Raw genomic sequence first — 27,437 nt, forward strand, 5'->3', positions numbered from 1 at the left:
ATTGAGATCATACAGTAGTTCTACTAGGTGACAGAGTAAGTTTTAAAAAATGAGTGCAAAATAATAGCTTTAATTAGTATGTTACCACCTTATAAAACACGATAATCATCTAATATGGGTAATTTATATAAATCCCATTCTGTGGCATATATGACCTTCCTAAAATAGTGAAAAACTGGAGAAAATATTGGTGTTATAAAGATGTTTTAGTTTTGTTTCCTCTAATTTTATTTGGCTGTTGGTTTATTTTAAGTGTATAAGGGGTCATCATAAGTATACGTTTTATATTCTAGACTAATTAAAATAGAACTTTGAAATCTTGCTGTACTAAAGTGGGTTTGAATAAGAAACTAAATAGCATAATTAAATACACAGATAAAATAATTTAGATAAAGCTAAAATTACATTGTTACCTGGCTTTTACTTCCCCAAATAATTTCTCAGAGTGATGTTTAATATACAATTGTCCACAATGTAAAAAAACAAAATTTCCTGCATACTCTTAAATTCACACATATGCAAATCCTCTTTCAACAATATTGAAAAGTGTTATTGACAAAGGACAACATTTCCTAACCACAAAATAAGAAAGACACCTATATTTAACAGAAAGAAAAACTCTCAGATATTGAAGAAAACAGGACATCTGCAGGGGTTTATTCCATTCAACAGTACAATTTCTCAAAGGCCCCAATTCTCTGGGAACATAATAACACATTCTTTGCAGTAAGAAGCTCCTTCCTCTCTGTGTTTCCTGCCTGTTCCACATTCCTTATTCTCTGTAGCATCTGATAGGGGCACACAGTTGGAAATACACCAAATCAAAATTGCATAATTTAAAACTTTTCTAATTATCTAATATGAAAGCAAGGAAGTGTGTGTCATTTTCTGGGGTAAGATTTGGTTTTCAATAATAAGTGACTGTGATAAACATGAAATGCTTGAAGAAGCAGAACCTGGTAATTCTCAAAGTACAGAAAAACAAAACAAAACAAAACATGGACCTGATTAGACAAAGATCTGACGGAAGTTGTCCTTAACAATCCCTTTCCTTTCTCTTCAAGGTACATTTCAGGAAATAAGTGCTTTAATATCTACTTGTGATGAAGGACACTAAAATTTGAGAACATTGTAACTATGTTTATTTTACTAGTATGCTGATGTTTTTCATATCCAGTTTTTATTTTCCATCTTCTAATAAGCTGGGAAAAAAAAAGAAAACTGAGTGAGAGTTCTTTAGGAGCTATAAATACAAAAAAAAAAAAGAAGAGAAAATTTAAAAGTCTAATTTACAAATGTACTGCATTTTCTAAATAAAGCTTCTTTTATTTAAGTCAAACATCTTGGCAAATAGCAAGAGAAAATACATTTATACACTTAGTATATTTTGCTTCCTTAAATTAAATGACTTAAGATTGTTAAAGAGTGCTAAAATATTGTGTATGTCCATTAGCACAAAAATGATTTTAGGAGTAAAAAAGGTAACACACCACAAACACACACACACACACACACACTCACTCTGACCATGACTTCAAAGTTTGGAAATGTTTACATCTCTATATCTTCCAGTGATTTGTTCTGTCTTCCTAGCTGAATGAGATAGAAATTCATGCAGAATACTCAATTCAAATACCGCTTTCTCTCTCTCTCTCTCTCTCTCTCTCTCTCTCTCTCTCTCTTTCTTTCTTTCTGTTTCTCCTGTGGTGCTGTATGCTATGGAAGTTAACCTTCCATATCTGACATCTTACGTATAAAAAGCACACCAACTTTTACAAAGTGTAAGAGGAAAATATTGTCAAATATTGTCCAAGTCCTTAACTAGGTCATGGAACCTAGTCAGTGAGCTGCTGTAGGTTTTGACAGCTGTTCCTGGCTGTAGCTCTGCTGTGTGCATAGGGGCTGCACCTCTCTCCAGATGCCAAGTAGCAGAGCAGCAGGGTGCTGATGGCATTTAGAGCTGTGACAGTCAGCCAGCTTGGTACTTTTCCCCAATTGGAAGGCTACTGTCTTCAAAAGTTCGCTTTGAATACTACTTTCTCTTATGTTTAGAAGAAAACCACAGCCAAATGCCTCGCCTGCCCATCTGTGCCATATTAGACATCTGGACAAACTTGGCCCTTGTATGCACATCAACGTGATGGCTCACAGATTTGTTTTGTCAGTGTTCACAGACCACTGGTCAAGATATGGTTCTCAAAGAAAAGTGTCCTTACCTGTATTTCTATGAAGCCCTTTGTTTTAGATATGACTTATAAATTGGATACATTACAAGAGCAGGTTTATATCATGGAACTTTTGGAAAGTTTATTCATCCTAAAAATTCCCTTGGTTACTCAATTTGCCAACATTTAAGTGCCTTCCCTTAGCTGTTACATTAATTGTTGTAAGCAGTATCTCATTGCACTATTTACAAATTACACAGCATAATTGCAGGTGGAAATTCTTGAGGATGAGACTTTTGCCCCTTAGCCATTTTATGAAATCTTACTAAGAAGCATTTAACAAAGAAAACATAAATGTTTTATATAAACATTTTCACTTCAGTGCTATCTTGTCCTCTTGTCTTTTCAATCCACAACCCCTTTCCTCACCCCTTCTCCTGCACCAGCCACCATTGCTATTGTAAGTAATTTACTACAACTTCTGGACTAAGGGTCAAAAATGACCTCCCACTTCCCAGTACTCTTCTGATTCAGAAGCACTTGGCATGGTTGGCCACGCCGTCTTTTTGCAGCCATTTTTCCTATTTGTGCCTATGACACTTGAAACAGCTTGTTCTTACATTTTCCAGTCGTAGTCTATTTTCCTAGCTCCTTTCTTCCCCTCACACTTGAGACTGGCATTTTCAAAATTCTGGCTCCATCTTCCTTGCTATGTTATTCTGTTCTTGACTCCCTCTTGCCCTTATCATAGGATTTCACATATTGGAGGCATAATTTGTCTCCAATCTTTATACCTCCTAAACTCAGGTAATGATAAACTCCGTAATCCATGTAGTACATGTACCATGGCTTGCTCAGTGTTTAGAAAACATTTTTGTACAATATTTTAGCATGTATTGTGTATTCAGTTGAGTTTTAGTTCTCCTTTTTCCCTTTTGTGTTAGTTTACTATTGCTGCTGACACAAATTACTGTAAATATAGCCATTTAAAATGATTAAATATTAAATATTATTTAAAATTATTAAATAATTCCTTTAATTATTTAAAATAACATTATTTTACAATTTTATGGTTCAGAAGTTCAAAACGGGTCTCACTGGACTAAAATCAAAGTTTAAGCCTGGGTGTATATAAATTCTTTTCTGGAAGCTCCATGGGATAATTGACTGATCACAGTTTTCAGATTCTAGAAGCCACACGCATTCCTTGGCTTGTGGTCCTCTTTCTTTAGCTCCAAGGTGAGCAACAGCAGGTCAAGTCCTTCTGACATCATATCACTCTGACCTTCCCTTCTGACTCCCTCTTTCATTTTTAAGGACCCTGATGCAACATTGGGCCCACCAAGGTAATCCAGGATAATTTCCTTAAATTCAATGGATTAGCAACCTTAATTCTCTCTGCAACATTTTTTCCCCTTGCCATCTAACCTAACATATTCACAGGTTCTGGGGATTAGGACATAGACATTTCTGTGGGGGGTATTATCCTGACTACCACACTTTACCATCTCTCTGCCTAAACTATTACTTTAGCATAAAATTTTCTTGATCTAATCTGTAAAAATTTAGTGTAAAAATATTTGGAATTTCATCTCTGAATCTTGGGACTGGGGAGAGTTTTGAGGGTAAAGATTTCACCTTTTGAGACACTTCTGAATCTTTGTGCTATGCTGAGTATGTGGCATTGCTGTTGGTGATGAGTATAAAATGAAGAAAGTGCTGTATGGAGGGAACATGGACACTGCTGGTGATGATTAGTAAATGAACTAGATAATGCATCGAGGGAACAAAGCTGTGGGGTGGGGGGAAATAAAAGTTTCTGACTTCAGTGGGAACTTCCATAAGTATAGACTCTTTCGTCATAGTTGTCATGCTCAACATAATTGTCTACTCAGAGCTTTATGAAATTAGAAGGTATAATGACACTGAATTCATTAGATGTATATATTATGTATGTGTGAGGATTATGTTAAAAAATGTTTTAAAAACTGTTCATTTAGAGCTTACTTTGTTTAAAGCTTGCTAACGATTTCAAAGGATGCCAAGATGATAGCACACAGCCACTGCTCTGACCTCCAGAGGGAGGAGAGGGAGACAGAGACAGAGAGTCCCAATGGAGCAAATGAGGAGAGCTGTTGCTCTACAAAGGTAATACTGTTCTTAGAAGAGTGAAATATATGACAGTGCTTTCTGCGGTTAATCTTCCCATGTGTCGCACAGGAAGAGAAACAGAAGAACTCCTACAGGAATAGTTTAGACTCTTATCATCTGGTTCATCTTGCCCTTGTTTCTTTCCTTTCTTGTCTGGTTCTGTTAGCCAGGATCTTCCTTAAGTATTGGGATTCAGGTCCTGCCTTGTTTTTTGAGTTTTGAAATAAGACTTCAACCCTTAAGTTCTAGTCTTCATAGTTATTCACCCCATCATTCATAGCTTGTCCACAGAAATATTACCCTCTAGAGTGTTGTCTACAGTTTGGCCTCTCAGTTCAGATATTTAACCACTAAGATTTCTGTGTATTTTTTGTTACTGACTCTCCTGATTGTCTGCCTTAGCCTAATGAGATTGTTTTCATTTCTGAGTATCAGTCATTTCTGCTGGTAAAGCCATGGTTCTGACAGGAACTATTCTTAATACAGTATGTTTGTTTACTTTTGGTACAGAATGTGTCTTTTCATATTAACAGGTCTCCCTTGTACCAAGTATTCGCATAACACATCTAACATTACTGCAGAAGGTAGAATATTTGTTAATGGAAACAAAGAATTCTAGCTCCACACTTCCTGACTTTTCTCCCTGTAGCATCCTCTCCCAAGTTTAGTTATTGTATTAGCCAGGGTTCTCCAGAAAAATAGAACCCATAGGAGACTGATTGATGGATTGGTTGATTGATTTTACAAATTGATTCACAAGATTATGGAGGATGAGAAGTCCTAGAATCTGCCATTGGCCAGTTGGAGAATCAGCTATTCGGTCCAATTCGGAACACCTGAGAACCATTAAAGCTGATAGTGTAAGGCTAAGTCCAAAGGCCCAAGAATTGGGGAGCACAAGGTATGAGTCTTGGTCTGAGTCTGACAACCCAAGAACCAGGAGCAAAGATGTCTGAGGGCAGAAGATGGATATACCACATTTTTGTTCTATTCAGACCCTCAATGGATTGGATAATGCCCACCCCTATTGATGAGGGCAATTTTTTTTACTCAGTCTACTAATTCAAATGTTATTATCTTCTGGAGACATTCTCATAGACACACCCAGAAATATTTTACCATCTGGCTGGGCAACCCTTAGCCCAGTCAAATTGACACATGACATTAACCATTAGTGTTATACATGTTAGATTTATTCTTGACTTTTTCAGTCCTAAGGTTAATAAAATCTGTGCAAGAAACTTTGTGATAGAGATTGAAGCCCATAGCTAGACACCTGAGCTTGAGCTACTGTTATATTTATTTTCTTTCCTTTATACCAAAGCTCCTGAAACAAATTTTCATTTTCTACTGTATCCAATGTTTCCCTTCCCATTCTGTATTGAACACACTTCCACTGGAGCTTCAAACCCATCATTCCTCAGAAATTTAACCATAATTCTTTTTGTAGTCACCTTCCTAGGTCTAATGGCCGATTTTCAGATCTCACTTTATTTCACCTATTAGCAGCATTTGATATAGTCGGTCACTACTTCATCTTTCACAAATTTTTCTTCATTTGACTTTTTTTATGTTTTTAAACTTTTATTGAAGCATAGTTGCTTTACAATTTTGTGTTAGTTTATACTGTACAGCAAAGTGTATCAGCTATATGTATATATATATATATATATATATATATATATATATATCCCCTCCTTTTTGGATTTCTTTCTCATTTAGGTCACCACAGAGCACTGAGTAGAGTTCCCTGAGCTATACAGTAGGTTCTCCTTAGTTATCTACTTTATATATAGTAGTGTACATATGTCAATCCCAATCTCCCAATTCATCCCACCCCCCTTTCCCCCCTTGGTGTCCATACATTTGTTCTTTACGTCTGTGTCTCTATTCCTACTTTGCAAATAGTTTCATTTGTACCATTTCTCTAGATTCCATATATATACATTAATATACGATATTTGTTTTTCTCTTTCTAACTTACTTCACTCTGTATGACAGTGTCTAGATCCATCGTGTCTCTGCAAATGACACGATTTCGTTCCTTCTTATGGCTGAGTTATATTCCATTGTATGTATGTATCACAACTTCTTTATCCATTCTTCTGTTGATGGACATTTAGGTTGCTTCCATGTCCTGGCTATTATAAATAGTGCTGCAATGAACACTGGGGTGCACGTATCTTTTGGAATTATGGTTTTCTCCGGGTATATGCCCAGTAGTGGGATTGCTGGGTCATATGGTAGTTCTATTTTTAGATTTTTAAGGAACCTCCATACTGGTCTCCAAAGTGGCTATATCAGTTTAAATTCCCACCAACAGTGTAGGAGGGTTCCCTTCTCTCTACACCCTCTCCAGCATTTATTGTTTGTAGATTTTTTTGTGTGAGGTGATACCTCACTGTAGTTTTGATTTACAATTTTCTAATAGTGATATTCACCATCTTTTCATGTGCCTCTTGGACACCTGCATGTCTTCTTTGGAGAAATGTCTATTTAGGTCTTCTGCTCATTTTTTGATTGGGTTGTTTGTTTTCTTGATATTGAGCTACATGAGCTGTTTGTATATTTTGGAGATTAATCTCTTGTCAGTTGCTTCGTTTGCAAATATTTTCTCCCATTCTGGGGTTGTCTTGTTGTCTTGTTTATGGTTTCCTTGGCTGTGCAAAAGCTTTTAAGTTTAATTAGGTCCCATTTGTTTTTATTTTCATTACTATAGGAGGTGGGTCAAAAAAATCTTGCTGAGATTCATGTCAAAGAGTGTTCTGCCTATGTTTTCCTCTAAGAGTTTTATAGTATCTGGCTTTACATTTCGGTCTTTAATCTATTTTGACTTTATTTTTGTGTATGGTGTTAGGGAGTGTTCTAATTTCTTTCTTTTACATGTAGCTGTTTAGTTTTCTCAGCACCACTTATTGAAGAGACTGTCTTTTCTCCATGTATATTCTTGCCTCCTTTGTCATAGATTACATGACCATGGGTTTATCTCAAGGATTCTTCAATACATGCAAATCAACCAATGTGATACACCATATTAGCAAACTGAAGAATAAAAACCATATGATCATCTCAATAGATGAAGGAAACACTTTTGACAAAATTCAACACCTATTTATGATAAAAACTCTCCAGAAAGTGGGCATAGAGGGAACCTACCTCAACATATGTTATAAAGGCCATACATGACAAACCCACAGCAAAGATCATTCTCAATGATGAAAAACTGAAAGCATTTCTTCTAAAACCAGGAACAGGACAAGGATGTTCACTCTCGCCACTATTATTCAACATAGTTTTGGAAGTCCAAACCATGGCAATCAGAGAAGAAAAAGTAATAAAAGGAATCCAAATTGGAAAAGAAAATTAAAACTGTCACTCTTTGCAGATGACATGATACTATACATAGAAAATCCTAAAGTTGCCAACAGAAAACTGCTAGAACTAATCAGTGAATTTGGTAAAGTTGCAGGATACAAAATCAATACACAGAAATCTCTTGCATTCCTATACACTACAATGAAAAATCAGAAAGAGAAATTAAGGAAACAATCCCATTTACCATTGCAACAAAAAGAATAATATACTGAGGAATAAACCTACCTAAGGAGGCAAAAGACCTGTACTCAGAAAACTATAAAATACTGATGAAAGAAATCAAAGATGACACAAACAGATGGAGATATACCATGTTCTTGGATTCATTTGACTTTTAAAACACAGTACAGTATTGACGCCATAATACCTCAACGACTCCTCTTTCTATTTTGTCTTTTGATGATTCTTCCTCTTTCCCAACCTTGAAGCACTGAAATTTTTATCCTTATTTGCTCTATCATATACTATCTATAGGCCATCAACTCCAATATTGACATCTCTACGGTAGACCTTTCTCCTAAACTCAGAGAGAGTCCCATATAAATGTGTAATAGACATTTCACATTTAATACACACAGACAGACTTGAGCTTTTGATCTCTGCCCCTCAATCCTTCTCCTGCTTTAGTTTTTCACATTTCAGTTAATGGCAAATTTTTCTTCAAAACTGCCCAAACCAAAAGAATGTGGAGCCACTCTTGATTCTTTTCTTTGTCTCTTATATCACATAAAGCACTTCACTAAATTCTGTTGTGTATACCCTATCACCTCTATTGCTAGTATCCCAATCTAGGTTACAATATTCTCTTATCTGGATTACTGAATATTGTATCCTCTTAACTGATCTTACCACTTCTGCCCTTGTCCTTCAGTCTATTTTTAACAAAGCATCTAAAAGTGAAGTCATATTTTTCCTGCTAAAAAGTAAGTCATATTTTTATTATTTATTTCTTTTAAAAGCCTTCTATGAATTTTTCACACATTAAAAATAAAAACCAATATCCTCATAATGGTTTAAAAGACCTTAAGAGATCTGAGTCCTGTTCACCCTCTCATCTTATACCCTGTATTCTCCCCTCACTCACCCTGTTCCAGCTACACTGACTTCTGCTTCCCTTTAAGACCACTTAACTTCTCCCTCCACAGGACCTTTCATTTGCTCTCCCTGAAATTCCCTGATGCCTTCCACAAATACCAACAGGGCTCTGTCTATCATGTTTGTTCTTTATGAGACTCTATATCCAAGAAAAAAAAGGATGAAGTTTAGACTTAACTTGCTTAAATTTTTAAAAATCTGCCATCTAACAATGCATTTTCTCTAACATACTTTAAATCTGTGGCTTTAGAAAGCTGCACTATTTATCATCTCTCATTTCTTTTTGCATTTAGTGTGATAATTAAAAGAGGCAGATTTGTATAGTGGTAAAGAACATGTATGCTGAGGTGAGACTTCCTGAGTTTGACTCCTTGATCTCTGCTACTTAGCAGTGTGATACCTTGAACAGAATACTTTTACTCTGTTTTTCAATTTATTTATTTGAAAAATGAGGAAAATAAAATACCAAGCTCATAGGGTTACTGAAATAAGTGAGTTAAAACATAAACAACTTAGATCAATGTCTAGCAGTTAGGTAGGCATTAAGTGTGGGTCTGTATCCACCAGCAATTTTGACTGATGGGAGGAGTCACATTCATGTGTCAAACTTTGATTATAATGCAGATTGAGTTGTTTTATATCTAAGTGGCTCCAGGCTGATTTCTTAAATTCTGTGAGTCTCATTTTCCACATTCAAAAGTGAAGGTAGTGTTGCCCTCTCTACTTATCTACCAAAGTGGTTATGAGCAACAAGTTTGTGAGAAGACTTTGAATTCCTACCACTACACCTTGCCGTTAAACAGTCAACAATTCTACTTTCATGAATATGTATTTTCTTACTTATGTAAGAATAAAAATGACTGCTTGAATCCAGATATACTATTTTCAGTAACATTAATCACTTTTATCAAACGTAATATTAAGTGTGTAAAACTTTATTGAGGGCTTCCCTGGTGGCGCAGTGGTTGAGAGTCTGCCTGCCGATGTACGGGGACGCAGGTTCGTGCCCCGGTCCGGGAAGATCCCACATGCCGCGGAGCAGCTGGGCCCGTGAGCCATGGCCGCTGAGCCGGCGCGTCTGGAGCCTGTGCTCCGCAATGGGAGAGGCCACAATAGTGAGAGGCCCGCGTACCGCAAAAAAAAAAACCAAAAACAACAAAAAAACCCAAAACTTTATTGAATACCAGATGTAAGGACATGGTAGCCCCTGACCTCAAGGAATCTAAAATCTAACTGGGTTGTAAGATATAGTTATAGTAATAAAATAAAAATTCAGGGTAAAAATAATAAATACCAGTTGGAATGTAGCTTTAAGCATTTATAGGAAAAAACACATTTTATTCTTTGATGCTAAACACAATGCCTGACAAAATTTATTATTTAACTTTTAAATTAATGAATGAACTAAAAATATAACTCAGTGGATTTTAAAATTTTAAATACTGGAGGCAGTCCAAGAAGGGAGAGATCATTTCCTTTTGTCTTTCAGGAAAGCCTTATGTTAGACATTCAATTTGATCTACATCGTAAAGTATAACATTTATATTAATTGAAAACGAATTATCAGTAAGGGGGAAGGTGTGAACCAAAGAAGGCATATAAGAAAGAATAAAGTTTATTAAGAAGTTAAGTAGATGGAATGGAAAGGCAGTGATTTTTTTTAAAGAGAGAGAGAACAATGGTGTCAGAAGACTATGTTCTTATCCTTGTTCGGCAAATTGGATCAACTTGAGCAAGTGGTTTGACGTCTGTGCTCAGTATATGAAGTTGGCAAGTAGTGGTTGATGATCCCTAGTTTATACAGCTAACTTGAAAAGTGAGTAAATACTTTGTAAAAAAGATTGTGAACTGTGAAACTCAAAAAACAATTTTAATATTAGCAAAAACTAAATTCCTCCTAAAAGTAAATATATAGAATTATGACATAAAAATAAAAAGATAAATTTAGACCACATTTAATCAGTTTAGATTATGAATATTCAGGAAGTTACTTTTTTGTTAAAGAAAAAGTTGCTTTACAATGTTGTGCCAATGGAAGTTAGTTTTTAATGAAAATATGACTAAACTAATTTTGTTGTTGTTTAAGAATAATTAAGTGGATATACTGGAAGGATTGAGTGAAGTAAAATATTTGAATAAAAAGACCAGTTAAATAGTCCTTGCAATAATACTTGTGTTAGATGATAAATAGCTGTTGTGTTATTAGGTACAATGAATTTATGAAATATGGAAAGAATAAAAGTATATAATACTTCAATACTGTTTTGTATATAAGAACTGAGGAAACTTAATATTATACAATGATAATTTGGTACAGGAGTAACTGAGAAAGTAAGCAAGATGTGGGTGAAAATATTTTTTGATCTGGGTAGGAGTCTGAGACAACTTAGTTGTTTTGGAAAATTTAAGTTGAGATGACAGAAAACTTCAAAGTAAATAATAATCAGCTCCTAAAGCACGAGACGGTCAGGTTAAGAGAAAGATGTCCCAATAAAGTATTGAGGGTGTTAGTTAAGATGTAATTTTAAGATAAAGTTCATCTAAAAGGAGCTGTATTCATCTCTCTGTGTTTTCCTTATCGTGAACCTTGTTACACCTTCTCCTTATGAAATTACTCTTTTCTCTCTGATGGCAGCATTCAGATTCATTTTCTCTATTTCCCAGGATGCCCTTTACACTTTGTCACAGATCCTATGAGCAAAACTGATAAGTATTAATTATAGGACTTCAGAGATTTTTAGAGTAGTTCTGTTTTATCACTACCAAGAGAAATAGCCACAAAGGATCAAAGACATCCAGGGTACAATTGAGTGAATCAAATCAATTCAATACATCATAGAGTAAAGTCAACAGCCCAAGGCTTTTTGCTAATTAACACCAGAAGCTGTGAAATTACAATTCACATTATGATCAAACAAAGCGTATTGTATAATCAATCAAATATGTCAATATGATTATCAAAATAAACATCATATCATAAGCAAGTACATGATTTATCCAAATTAAATTTGACAATCTCAGATGATTATTTGTCTTTTTCTTTCTTTCTTTTAATTTACTCCCACATTTTTCTTTCAAGTTGAAAGTATACCTTTCAAATGTGGAAAAACTTTTTTGTTAAAAAAACTAAAATAAACAATGACAGCAAAAATGTCAAACCTTTGTTAAATTCCAAATGTTTATAAAATTGAAAACCCCAGGTCTTTCTGGATTTGTGTTTATTGCTGCTGTTTTCTTCACAGAGCCACCTGCAAGGTCAGCTTCCAAAATGTTCCCAGTTGAAATCTTGACATTATGAGGGCTTAAACTGCAATTTCTACAGAAAATCGCTGCTGTAAATTCTTAGAGTGCATTAATAGAACAGACAAGAAATTGAGTCTTTAGGCTAAAGAGAAAAAAATCAGATGCCTTTTTCCCCCTTATAATTGAAAGTTTAATAATGATAATTACAAGATTATAGTGATTTAAATACTCATTTGAGCTGGAACTTATAAGAATAACACATAGCAAAAATAGTTTTATAATGGTATTTTAAAATTATGCAAAACAAGGGTCATAAAACTTCTTAATTTTATTTAATATAATAAACTATTTAGTTCATTCCATAATAATGATAGTTTACATTCACTACATAAGATTTTGGAAAGAATTTGAACATTTTACTATTTGTCATAGGTTCGTTCCCCAGAAATCAAGTCAGACAAAGATTAGTGTACAAAAGATTTATTGGGGAGTGCTCTTAGGATCAACAGCCGAGGAAGAAGAAAAAAGAAAGAAGCAGGACAAGGCAAGGGTTGAAGTTGAGCTGCAATATGCAACTTCAAAGAAGGTTTCAAATAATCCAGAGGGTCTGAAGCCGGTATGGTCCTTCAGAGCTTTTCCTAATTGAACTAAGAGGTGGGACCTTTTTATCCTGAGCCAAATAGTCATTGAACATGGGCTTTTCTGAAAAGGGGGAATGATTTTTAGCAATGTGGCTCTCCTCTGCCAAGGCAATGTGAAGGGGGACTGTCTGCTGGCACCATTCACAGCAGCTGGGAATATGCCTTCATCAAGAATTGGGAATCGGGGTGGGGGGCAAATCCTAGCATTCACTGAAGCCCAGCTCTTGACCCCTGGGATACACATTTTTACAAAGGTTCTGGGAGCAGCTCCTCCAGGAGGATTCTGGGTGGCCTCTTTCCCTTGAGGAAACTGATAAGAGAAAGTTAATGGGATGAACTGCTACTGCCACTGGTCTTGGGACCACTGATATTCATTGTTCCCTCCTTTTCTTTACATTCAAGGCTCCCCTCACTCTCAGCACTTCTTTTGATTTTAGAGGTTTGCCTGGTGGCAGGAAACAAGTCTTCATCAGTGAGAGGTCTGAGCCTCTGGTCATTACGCTCTTTTTAGGCTGTTGCTGCTGTATTTTTAACATTTAGTGCCAAACTTGTTCAAGAGAGCAACCAAAATAGAACCCATTATGTAATGGCAGTGCTATCTGCTTCTGATGATTAGAGTCAATTACCCCAGCTTAGTGGGCGACTTCTTTTCTTGTCTGCTGGCTCCTTGACGTGAGGAATCTGAAGCCTATAGTTAGTGAAACTTGCCCTGTGTCCTCTTTTGGGAACCAGTGCCTCTAGAGCCACACAGCACAGATTTTCAGGGTTAATTCCTGATTTTGGCCCTGGATTCTTAGATCCAGTTATTTTACCTGTTAGAAATACTTTTTTTCCCTGCTTATCATACACACTGAGTCTCAGAGATTGGTGCTGCAGGCTCACAAGGTCCTGCCTGTGAGTGGGCCATGCATCTGTGCCTTCAACAGGCTTCTCCATCATTCTATCAGGACAGCAACTTCTGAGTCATACAATATGTATGTACAATCTGCCCAGTGGATCCCATGATCTTATACCCATTCCTGTTCACCCTTTGCTTTGTTAGTCACTTGGTCTAACATGATGTTATGTGGGCTCCTGTGCAAGTGGGTCAAAAACTCTATAACTCCTTGGATTATGGTGTTGGTTGCATTTTGTGAGCAGAAACAGCAAAACTATACCTAGAATATATGTATATCCCTGTCAAAACCTTGCTACTACTGTTGAGAAGCAAGGGATCCAACTTGCCATCAAGTAGCTGTTTGTGTTCTCAAGGGATGTTGCTATATCAGGGACTTGGCATTGGTCTCTACTTCTGGCAGGTTGGATGTTGGCAACAGCAGTAGCCATATTAGCCTTGATAAGTGGAGCCCATGCTGTTTGGCCTATGCATAATCTCCATCCATGCCATCACATCTACTCTTTTAAGGCTCAGATGATCAGGGTTCACTTCTGTTGCCACTCCTGGATTCTTGGATACAGGTATTTTACTTTTAGTGATGGTATAACGCCCCGTGACAGAAGCTGGGTGAAATCAAATGTCTGAGTAATTCTGACTACCTGGTTGTTTAATCTATTTCCCATGGCAGATGCTCTTTGGTGGTGGTGCAATACAAAGATGTTCACATACAGTTCCCACTTCCATATGTGTATCTACATGCTTCTTCTCCAGACTGCTGATGTACCAGTCATTTTCACACAGGCCCCATGACCAGGTAGTCAAACCATTTTTTCACTTTTCATGAGTCCATTTATATTCTAATTTTGTCCACTTCTCTTTCCTCACAAAATGGATGACCAAATAACTGTCCAGAACTCTACAGTTTAGGGAGACTTGTATCCTGCCACCGTCTTTGAGGGTCAGGCATGACTGGGGCTGTGGTGCAGCCAACCATTCATTTATAGTTTGCATTCACATACTGAACTGATCCATTTGTAAACTAAGCTTGGGCTTCTCCTTTTTCTGTTATCTAGCCATAGGTGCTTACTGAGGGAGAAGTGCTGGTGCAAAAGTAGTAAATAATATGGGAATCTGAGCTACCTGCTCATGAAACTTGCTGTGCCTTCTAGCCCTGCCCATGCTCAATCCTTTCATTTTAAGACAGATGACTGTAGAGCCTCTTGACTTTATGACCTGTTGGATCTAAAATAAATCAGCATTAGGTGGTCAATTATAGCCTCAAGTCTCATGGGCATGTGTTACCTCACAGCCGGTCTCTGCACATCCATAAGAGCCCAATAGTACATCAAGTGCTGTTTTTTCCAAAGGAATAAAATTCTTCAATGAAAGGGGCATAGTCTTCTTCCAGAACCCTAGGGTTTGTCCTTGTGATTCACCCAATCAGGACTGGCCTTAAACTCCACATGGTGTTTTTCCCGTCATTGGTACTCATAATACCACAAGAGTTACTTACATAACAGCCCAGACCTGCTGCTAAGCACTTTCTTGTTATGGGCCCCCTCAAAACTGGAAGCCTTTTGTGTCACCCAGTTTGTGGTTCAGGCAGTATTTCCAGGCATGAAATACGGTACTCTCAGAGTCTGAAGAGATGTATTCTGTGGTGAGCTTCCTTTGTGTGTGTGTGTGTGTGTGTGTGTAGTTAGGGTACTTTGTCAGGGATATCCCAAAGTGTTCCAGATCACTGAACCCCTAAGAATTTTTCAGATATATCAGGCCCCCGAATACTCCTGCAGTCTATCACCCACCCTCTGGACCACATGTGTCTTATTAAGACCTCTAATGAACTACACACTAATTTCTCATATTGTCCAATTAGCATGAGGCCATTGATAGAGTGGATCAGTGTGATGTTCTGTAGGATGTCTAGAATGTGCAAGTCTCATTGGACTCTATTATTACAGAGGATGGGAAAGATAACAATCGTGATACACCCAAGTGAGAACAAACAGTCTCTGATCCTTTTTTTCTGGTAGGAAAACACACACATATACACACACATACACACAATGGCCTCATCCCATGTATCAAAGAGTGAATCTACCCTGGCAAAGAGCCAATGTCTGTTACAACAGATACAATTGGATGAGGTTGTTGAAGGTCAATGTCATCTTCCAAAATCCATCTTGTTTTTATAGGTGCCAGACTGCTGAATCAAATAGTGAGAACCACCACTTCTGCGTTCTTTAGGGGTTTTTTTTTTTCTTAATTTTTTTCTTTCTTTCTTTCTTTCTTTTGGCTGTGTTGGGTCTTTGTTGCTGCATTCGGGCTTTCTCTAGTTGCGGCAAGTGGGGGCTACTCTTCATTGCAGTATGCGGGCTTCTCATTGTGGTGGCTTCTCTTGTTGCGGAGCATGATGGGCTCTAGGCACGCGGGCTTCAGTAGTTGTGGCACATGGGCTTAGTTGCTCTGCGGCATGTGGGATCTTCCTGGACCAGGGATCGAACCCATGTCCCCTGCACTGGCAGGTGGATTCTTAACCACTGCGCCACCAGGGAAGTCCCCATTCTTTAGGTTTTCAAAGGTGGCAGTAATTCTACCATTCCCCTTGGAATGCAATATTGTGATTTACTATCTTGGCCTGGGTAGAGGCTATTTCAGAGGCTTCCAGGAGCCTTTTCTGAGTACAGTTGACTTTACTTCATAAGCCAGGAAACCAATGTAAAGGTTATACTGACTCCCAAATAGATCTGTTCCAATTTTGTACTTGAGGAACAAGAAAGAACAGAGTCCATTGTCCCACTGTGAACTAGACCTGGGTCAGGACTCTGTTTAATTATCTTATCCCTATGAACCTCCACTCTAAGAGGGGACCCAGTCCTCAGATATCAATGTTAATTGAAATCTTGTGTCCAAAATCCCTAAAATATGAGGGTATTCCCTTTCCTAGTGTATGGTTACCCAAATAAATGGCTATGGGACCATTTCAGGAAGGACTAGTGAATACATTATCACCTTCCATTAGATGTTGCACCTTCCATTAGAAGACCTAGATTCTCCTTCGGTTAATGTGTTTGAAGTCCATTGGCATAGGTCCAGAAACTGGATCACATTTTCAAAAAATGTTTAATTAATTAATTATATTACTTTTTATGTTAAAGTGTAGTTGATATATAATATTTTATAAGTTTCAGGTGTGCAACATAGTGGTTCACAATTTTTAGAGGTTATACTCCATTTATAATTATTATTGGCTATATTCCCTGTGTTGTACAATATATAGTTGTAGCTTATTTATTTTATACATAATAGTTTGTACCTCTTAATCCCCTACTCCATCCTATCCCCACTAGTAACTACTAGTTTTTTCTCTTTATCTCTGAGTCTGTTTCTTTTGGTTATATTCACTAGTTTGTTTAATTTGTTAGATCCCACATATAAGTGATATCATACAATATTTGTCTTTCTCTGTCTGAATTATTTCACTAAGCATAATACCCTCTGTGTGCACCCCAGTGTTCATAGCAGCATTATTTACAATAGCCAAGATATGGAAGCAACCTAAGTGTCTATTGACAAATGAATGGATAAAGAAGATGTGGTATATGTATACAATGGAATACTGCTCAACCATAAAAAAGAATGAAATTTTGCCATTCACAATAACAGGGATCATACTTTTTAAAATTGGTGGACTGCTCTTAGCCTCTCGATCAGCCATTCTTTTTTTCTTTTAAATGTACAGATATAGCAGTAGCCTTGTTGGCTTCCCATCCATTTTGCCTCTAGATATACCATATTTTATTTATACCATATTTTATTAGCCATCTCTATAACTCTCTGTGGGTCAGTACCCCCCACCTAGACTGCCAGCCACCATGTCTTTGCCACTCATTTACGGTAATTGTATCCTGGCATCTGATAACTAGACAATATCACCAAGTCTTATGCAGTCTAGCTCTATAATGACAGCTCCTACTGTCAGCTATGTCCAAATGGAAAGAGTCACCATTTAATTTAGTAATGATGATGGTACATTACTAAATGTCCTGGCAAGTGTTGTATCATGTAAGCTCTGGTGGGTTTTCCAGACTTATTTAGTATATCTACTCTGGTTCTCTGATCCTTTTAATGCCTTTTTCTACTATCTGCTTTGGTGATTTGGGCACTACTATCTCAATTAGAATGAACCATATCTTTTTGCATGCTTCTAGTGGCCATCTTAGCAGTATGTTTGCACCAACTTTCAGATCCTTACCAGAGTTTTATATATATATATATATATATATATATATATATATATATCCCAATTTGATAGACTTTCTCTTATCCAACCTATGTTCTATCATCACCCTTGCTCCTCAAAATACAGCCCCATGTATGTTTTCTCAGCTTCGGCTAGTATAGGCAAACTATATGCTGTCCTTTGGACTATAGTTACCTTCTTTTCTTTTCAAACTCAGCACATCCACAGTCACGTTATACTGCTACTTAATTCTAGGTATTGTCTTTGTGGCCAAAAGTGAATTTTCAGAGGACTTGATATTGTATTAGAAAGGAGAGGCCTCTGGGTCATCTTCAACAATTTGGGGAAGGCAAGAGTGCTAAAGAGGGAAAGTTGAGCCATTTCGGTATACTCGAAGGATTCAAGGGGACTTGAGGATTCAAAATTTTGGGGTGCATCATCCCAGATGTCCCTATCCAATTTGGCAGGGCCACATTCTTTTCCACCTGGGCCCTTATCTTAGTATAATGGATCTGCCAAATTCTTTGGGGCTTTGATACCTTTATGCTTAAGTCCTGGACCTTGTCTACAGTTGTACATGACGTTCTGCATTATGAAATGAAGACCTCTTTCTATACTACTAAGGAAGCCTTCTGAACTTCTTACTTAGCATTTAATTACCAATTCATGACCCCCAACCTTTAGTTATTCTACTCCAAAATATCAATTGAGCTTAGCAACAGCAGTCCAATTCCACTATCTTTATATTTACTCTTTCCTCCATATTCTCCAAACTCTTGATGCATCATGCCAGATAGTGTATACCTTTTTACTGGTAGCTCATCTCAATTTGCCACTAATAAAAGATCTAACAGTTGAGCTGAAGATTTGTGCTAGTTGTCAGTTGTAGTCCACTTATAAACAGCACTGGAGTTTTTATTGCCTTTTTGACCTAAAACAAATAGACTGTCATATATTTCTCCAGCAAAGATGGGTCTATTTGGTATCAACAGAGAATTGCAGTTTGGGGTGTGCAACCATGGTGAGCCACATGCAAGTCCAAGTCCCCCAAGGAAAAGGAAAGGGAAGAGGAAGTTGGGAGGGCTGTAATAAACAAAGAGGCCCTGGCTTTTCATTGCCAGGAAAGAAGAGGAGTCTTTCTTCTTGTTGGGCTCTGCTATCCTCACAGGGTGTGAGAGCTCTCCCTTCTGGTCTCCCAACTCTATTTAATTGAGGTTTCTGTTTATTAATATTTTACAGCCATCTGGGTGGCAGATGATCCAGCTTCAAAATTCCATCTAAGTTTGTACTCACTTGGGTCGCTTCCAGAATCACCTGTTGTAGATTAGAATCCACTATAAACAAACTCTGATATAGAAATTAGCAAAGAGGAATCACAAGCTATGTAAAAGAAAGAAAGGAATATAATTGAAAAGAGGGAGAAGCTGAGCTGTGATACTGTCTCAACGAAGCCTTCAGCTGATCCTGCAGGGAGCTCTGACTCTAGGATTATCCTTCAGATTTGTCCTCAGTTGCAGTGAGGTCTTTATATCCTTAGTTGACCATTCATTTGATGCAGGCCTCCTTGGAAAGGAGATGACATTAGGTGACGTGGCTTTTGTCAGCCAAGATAGTTGTGAAGAGAGTTAACAACCGATGCTATCTGCCAGCAACATTTCCAGCAGTGAGGGTAATAAGGTCTCTGAGTCCTGAAGGGAGACTTGCACACCACATCCAAATGCAAATCTGTAGTTCAAACTCTCAATGCCACTATGCTCTTTAATTAGGATTAATCACATGTTAGTATGATCAGAGTTTGAGTTACTGTCTTTCTTTCTTTTCTCTTCATAAAAGTCTGTTTATTCCTCAACCCATTAAGTGTGGTTTCTGCCCCAAATATTTGCCCTGACCTATTTTTGTATAGGGTAATTGAAATGGTTAAATAAAGTTGTGTAGTGAAAATAACACTGAAATTTTGAAAAATATGTATAGAGATATATTATTGCTATTTACCTCTAACCATATTTGTTCATATTCTTTGTTCTACCTAATTTTCTCTTATAACACATCAGATGTCTTAATCTAATAAAATGCATGTCCTTGTCTATACAATTTTAGTTAGTTTGAAAGGGCCTTTAATGACTTAGGATTAATTTTCTTTTCTTCCAAGTGGACTCTAGGAAATATAAATACAATCAACATTATTTTCTTTTCATTCTTATAATTCCTGAAATGAAAATGAGGTCACTGATTTTACTTTCATGAGCATGAACCACTTTTGTCTTTGATTGGAAACCTGAATCTCCTCTTTGGCCCTACTGGAATTACCATAAGTAGAGTTCTTAGCATAACTGACACCTGGAGCAGATTATTTTTTTAACACCTTACTTCTCTATATGGCAAAATTATTTTCAGTAATAACCATGACATAAAATGAATAATAGTAATGGACAGGAAAGAAATACTGACAGGGAAAATGTATTGGAATTGAACTTTATATTTATAAGTATTGAACTTTATATGTATGATTATATAAAATAAAAATAGCATGCCATAAAAATTTTGAAAAATTCTTTTCAATAATATTAGTGTATTTTTTGAAACAGGGAAAAATAAATATATACTTACATGTTGGTCAGTCATGTGTATATGTATATATCAATATATGCATAAACATTTAACCATATGGATATATGCAAAGTATATATGTAGATATATATTCAAGTTACATATATGTGAGTAAAGGAAATGGAGTTTTTTGTATAGTTCTTAAAACTTTTCTTTTATCTAGATTTGAGGCTATCTCAAAATAAAAATGTACTTTCCAAAAATAAACAAACTCTCTCAGAAAAAGATATATTTTTTCATAAACCTCTAAGAAGTAAGTCCTTTTAAGAGAAAATTGTTGATATAGACCAAGAATTCCTAAAGCAAAATAATATAAAGTAGCCAATATTAGTTTCTTAAAAATCACACTCAACAAGCAATTCCTGAATCTTCATCCTAAGTCAAACCTGAAATGACTTAGAAAAAGCTTTTGGGGTAAAAAAATAATGGTTTTCTAGAAAATTTTAAAAATATCACTTAAAATATTTTGAGTTGGAGAACAATAATATCTAACTCCTAAAGAACTTCCCCATGTCATATCTACTCTTAGTATTGAATAAAAATATTCTGAAATTCTCTTCAAAGATCTTGAGATGAGGATACTTAATTCTATAGCATTGCAAGAGTGTACTTTTAACAATCATATTAAGATGTCTAAACTTTGGCACCTACAATTCTCTATCACACTTACTTTCACAAAAGACAAATAATGTGAGTAGAAAAAATTGCTTATCTCAATAACTCCATATCTAGTACACCACCAAGAAATATTTTTGATTGGTTGGTTAGGTAAAATCATTTGGTAAGCTTTCCCCTTTAGTTCTAGCCAACTTGCTGAAAATGACCAAATTAACAACAATATAACATCCTTTCATGAAATATCAATCGATCCTCTGAGGTCACTCTTTTATAATGATATAAGATTTAACTAAAATAGAAGCTTACTTTTTAATCATTATAACAATAAGAAGAGATTGTCATTTACTAAAGATCTATTATATTTGTAGCAGGTACTTTATATTATTAAATAGAGTATTTATAGTAACCTTGAAGAATGCAGAGGAAAGTAATTTAATATTTTGTGAGTAACTATTGTGTCAGGCAGTATTCCAGACACTTTAAATATGTTACCTCATTTAACACTTATGTGACTATGTTTGAGAGATACGGAATTGAATCTGAAGGTCACATCACTAGTGAATATCAGTGTGAGGAATTGAATTGATATATAATTTTAAAATTTAAGCTCATTTAATCATAATATGTTGAGTATAACAATATAATATGCATTAATTAATTAAATGAAACAGATCAATTTTGTTAGAAAGTGAGGATCACTTTGTCCAAATATGTCCTAAGTATCTTCTGATTGCAACATAATTTTGAGGTTGTGGAAATTTTTAAAAATATTTAACTTCTGGTTCCTATTCTATTGTTACTTACAAGACTATTAGGGGGATAAGACAGAAACATGAATATCTTTAATATTAGATATTTTAAGTGCTTAAGAGTGCTTAAGCTCAATTCTCTAGGATTTAAGTGCCAGGGATAGTTTCCTTATTGTTATGGAGAAAGGTGAGTTGTCTCTGGGCTCATATAGCTAATCCAGTTTTGTTTCTTTCTCATTATTACTTAAGTTAGAACAAATTTCAAAGTTCTAGATACACTGGGAGAGTTTCTCACAGTCTAATAATCCAAAAACATATCAGAGCCCTCTGTTAAGACTTCTCTCCTTTAAAGGAACACTTGTAGTGAAATACTGAGACACTGTTTTCCCACTGATTAACAAAGTAACTAGATAAAAGTACATGACCATCACAATTTGAGTCTCTAGCTATTGCAGTCATCCACCATTCTTGGAGTTTTTCATTTTCATTTCTTTTCAGGTGTTCAGCTCTTTCATTAATGTGAGACATATTTAACCTATAGTATCAAATTGTTACTAATTATTATTTATAATGGTGTGTTGACATCAAGCAATAGATTCTGAGATTCTTGAGATTTACATACTGGACATTTGGCGGGGAGTGCGTCAAGAATACCTTTGAGTGAAGCAGGATTGGGCAGAAGAAGATGAACTCTAATGTGGTTGCAACAAAGATCTCAGCCAAGCCCACAGAGATCTCTGAAGCTGGGGATGGCTTTCAGGGACTAAGCTGAGAGTTATAATTCTCTTAATGGCTAGAAATATGAGTGTCTTAATCCTGAAGAGGAAATTGAAGTACTTCACTTCAGAAACCACTACAATTGTGAATGGTTTTTATCTAATATATGAATTTTCAACAAACATTTGAAATTTAATTTTTGTTAACATTCAATAAATATTGTATTTTTTCAATAATGTGATTTTTAAATATTTTAATGTTTCTGAAATTAGGGTATATCTTATAATCAATGTGTACCTTTAGTTTGAAACCAGTGTTACACTTTCCAAGAAATTCCACTACAAAGTGGATAATATAGAGTATGTGTCAGAGGAGCTTCAAGATGGCAGAAGAGTAAGACATGGAGATCACCTTCCACCCCACAGATACATCAGAAATACATCTACACATGGAACTGCTCCTACAGAATACCTACTGAACGCTGGCAGAAGACCTCAGACCTCCCAAAAGGCAAGAAACTCCCCACGTACCTGGGTAGGGCAAAAGAAAAAAGAAAAAACAGAAACAAAAGAATAGGGATGGGACCTGCACCAGTGGGAGGGAGCTGTGAAGGAGGAAAGGTTTCCACACACTAGGAAGCCCCTTCACGGGTGGAGACTGCGGGTGGCGGAGGGGGGAGCTTCGGGCCCACGGAGGAGAACGCAGCAAAGGGTGCGGAGGGCAAAGCGGAGAGATTCACGCACGGAGGATCGGTGCCGACCAGCACTCACCAGCCCAAGAGGCTTGTCTGCTCACCCGCCAGGACAGGTAGGGGCTGGGAGCTGAGGCTCGGGCTTCGGAGGTCGGATCCCAGGAAGAGGACTGGGGTTGGCGGTGTGAACACAGCCTGAAGGGAGCTAGTGCGCTACGGCTAGCTGGGAGGGAGTCCGGGAAAAAGTCTGGAGCTGCCAAAGAGACTAGAGACTTTTCTTTCCCTCTTTGTTTCCTGGTGCGCGAGGAGAGGGGATTCAGAGCACCACTTAAAGGAGCTCCAGAGACGGGCACGAGCTGCGGCTATCAGCGTGGACCCCAGAGATGGGCATGAGATGCTAAGGCTGCTGCTGCCGCCACCAAGAAGCCTGTGTGTGAGCACAGGTCACTATCCACACCGCCCCTCCCGGGAGCCTGTGCAGCCTGCCACTGCCAGAGTCCCGTGATCCAGGGACAACTTCCCCGGAAGAACACACAGAGTGCCTCAGGCTGGGGCAACGTGATGCTGGCCTCTGCCGCTGCAGGCTCGCCCCACATCCGTACCCCTCCCTCACCCAGGCCTGAGTGAGCCAGAGCCCCTGAATCAGCTGCTACTTTAGCCACCTCCTGTCTGAGCGAACAACAGACACCCTCAGGCCACCTACACGCAGAGGTGGGTCCAAATCCAAAGCTGAACCTGGGAGCTGTGCGAACAAAGAAGAGAAATGGGAATTTCTCCCAGCAGCCTCAGGAGCAGTGGATTAAATCTCCACAATCAACTTGATGTACCCTGCATCTGTGGAATACCTGACTAGACAAGGAATCATCCCAAATTGAGGAGGTGCTCTTTGGGAGCAACGAAATGTTAATAGGAACATACCTATCGATAATTACCTTAAATGTAAATGGATTAAATGCTCCAAACAAAAAACATAGACTGGCTGAATTGATACAAAAACAAGACCCATATATATGCTGTCTACAAGAGGCCCACCTCAGACCTAGGGTTACATACAGACTGAAAGTGAGGGGATGGAAAAAGATATTCCATGCAAACAGAAGTCAAAAGAAAGCTGGAGTAGCAATTCTCATATCAGACAACATAGACTTTAAAATAAAGATTATTACGAGAGACAAAAAAGGACACTACATAATGATCAAGGGATCGATCTAAGAAGAAGATAAAACAATTGACTCAAATCAATAGAATTAGAAATGAAAAAGGAGAAGTAACAACTGACACTGCAGAAATACAAAAGATCATGAGAGATTACTACAAGCAACTCTATGCCAATAAAATGGACAACCTGGAAGAAATGGACAAATTCTTAGAAATGCACAACCTGCCAAGACTGAATCAGGAAGAAATAGAAAATATGAACAGACCAATCACAAGCGCTGAAATTGAAACTGTGATTAAAAATCTTCCAACAAACTAAAGCCCAGGACCAGATGGCTTCACAGGCAAATTCTGTCAAACATTTAGAGAAGAGCTAACACCTATCCTTCTCAAACTCTTCCAAAATATAGCAGAGGGAGGAACACTCCCAAACTCATTCTATGAGGCCACCATCACCCTGATAACACAACCAGACAAAGATGTCACAAAAAAAGAAAACTACAAGCCAATATCACTGATGAACATAGATGTAAAAATCCTGAACAAAATAATAGCAAACAGAATCCAACAACACATTAAAAGGATCATACAACATGATCAAGTGGTGTTTATCCCTGGAATGCAAGGATTCTTCAAAATATGCAAATCAATCAGACGTGATACACCATATTAACAAATTGAATGAGAAAAACCATATGATCATCTCAATAGATGCAGAAAAAGCTTTCGACAAAATTCAACACCCATTTATGATAAAAACCCTCCAGAAAGTAGGCATAGAGGGAACTTTTCTCAACATAATAAAGTCCATATATGACAAACCCACAGCCAACATCATCCTCAATGGTGAAAAACTGAAACCATTTCCACTAAGATCAGGAACAAGACAAGGTTGCCCACTCTCACAACTATTATTCAACATAGTTTTGGAAGTTTTAGCCACAGCAATCAGAGAAGAAAAAGAAATAAAAGGAATCCAAATCGGAAAAGAAGACATAAAGCTGTCACTGTTTCCAGAAGACATACTATACATAGAGAATCCTAAAGATGCTACCAGAAAACTGCTAGAGCTAATCAGTGAATTTGGTAAAGTAGCAGGATACAAAATTAATGCACAGAAATCTCTTGCATTCCTATACACTAATGATGAAATATCTGAAAGTGAAATTAAGAAAACACTCCCATTTACCATTGCAACAAAAAGAATAAAATACCTAAGAATAAACCTACCTAAGGAGACAAAAGACCTGTACTCAGAAAATTATATGACACTGATGAAAGAAATTAAAGATGATACAAATAGATGGAGACATATACCATGTTCTTGGATTGGAAGAATCAACATTGTGAAAATGACTATACTACCCAAAACAATCTACAGACTCAATGCAATCCCTATCAAACTACCAATTGCATTTTTCTCAGAAGTAGAACAAAAAATTTCACAATTTGTATGGAAAAACAAAAGACCCCAAACAGCTAAAGCAATCTTGAGAGCTGGAGGAATAAGGCTCCCTGACTTCAGACTATACTACAAAGCAACAGTAATCAAGACAGTATGGTACTGGCACAAAAACAGAAATATAGATCAGTGGAAGAGCATAAAAAGTCCAGAGTTAAACCCACGCACATATGGTCACCTTATGTTTGATAAAGGAGGCAAGGATATACAATGGAGAAAAGACAGCCTCTTCAATAAGTGGTGCTGGGAAAACTGGACAGCTACAAGTAAAGGAATGAAATTAGAACACTCCCTAACACCGTACACAGAAATAAACTCAAAATGGATTAAAGACCTAAATCTAAGGCCCAACACTATCAAAGTCTTAGAGGGAAACATAGTCAAAACACTCTATGACATAAATCATAGCAACATCCTTTTTGACCCACCTCCTAGAGTAATGGAAATAAAAACAAGAATAAACAAATGGGACCTAATGGAACTTAAAAGCTTTTGCACAGCAAAGGAAACCATAAACAAGACCAAAAGACAACCCTCAGAATGGGAGAAAATAGTTGCAAATGAAGCAACTGATAAAGGAGTAATCTCCAAAATTTACAAGCAGCCCATGCAGCTCAATATCGAAAAGAGCAAACAACCCAATCCAAAAATGGGCAGAAGGCCTATACAGACATTTCTCCAAAGAAGATATACAGATTGCCAACAAACACGTAAAAGAATGCTAAACATCATTAATCATTAGAGAAATGCAAATCAAAACTACAATGAGATATCATCTCACACCGGTTAGAATGGCCATCCTCAAAAAATCTACAAACAGGGCTTCCCTGGTGGTGCAGTGGTTGAGAGTCCGCCTGCCGATGCGGGGGATGCGGGTTCGTGCCCCGGTCCGGGAGGATCCCACATGCCGTGGAGCGGCTGGGACCGTGAGCCATGGCTGCTGGGCCTGCGCGTCCGGAGCCTGTGCTCTGCGGCGGGAGAGGCCGCAGCAGTGGGAGGCCCACGTACCGCAAAAAAAGAAAAAAAAAATCTACAAACAATAAATGCTGGAGAGGGTGTGGAGAAAAGGGAATCCTCTTGCACTGTTGGTGGGAATGTAAATTGATACAGCCACTATGGAGAACAGTATGGAGGTTCCTTCAAAAACTAAAAATAGAACTACCATACGACCCAGCAATCCCACTACTGGGCATATACCCTGAGAAAACCATAATTCAAAGAGTCATGTAACACAATGTTCCTTGCAGCTCTATTTACAATAGCCAGAACATTGAAGCAACCTAAGTGTCCATCGACAGATGAATGGATAAAGAAGATGTGGCACATATATACAATGGAATATTACTCAGCCATAAAAAGAACCGAAATTGAGTTATTTGTAGTGAGGTGGATGGACCTAGAGTCTGTCATACAGAGTGAAGTAAGTCAGAGTAAAACAAATACCGTATACTAACACATATATATGGAATCTAAAAACAACAACAAAAAAATGGTCATGAAGGACCTAGGGGCAAGACGGGAATAAAGACACAGACCTACTAGAGGGTGGACTTGAGGATACGGGGAGGGGGAAGGGTAGGCTGGGACAAAATGAGAGAATGGCATGGACATGTATACACTACCAAATGTAGAATAGGGAGCTAGT

The sequence above is a fragment of the Delphinapterus leucas genome, chromosome 5 (assembly GCF_059928025.1).
Source record: "Delphinapterus leucas isolate spDelLeu-1000000601 "Yukka" chromosome 5, BTC_Dleu_Yukka2, whole genome shotgun sequence".
In the NCBI taxonomy this organism is placed as follows: domain Eukaryota; kingdom Metazoa; phylum Chordata; class Mammalia; order Artiodactyla; family Monodontidae; genus Delphinapterus; species Delphinapterus leucas.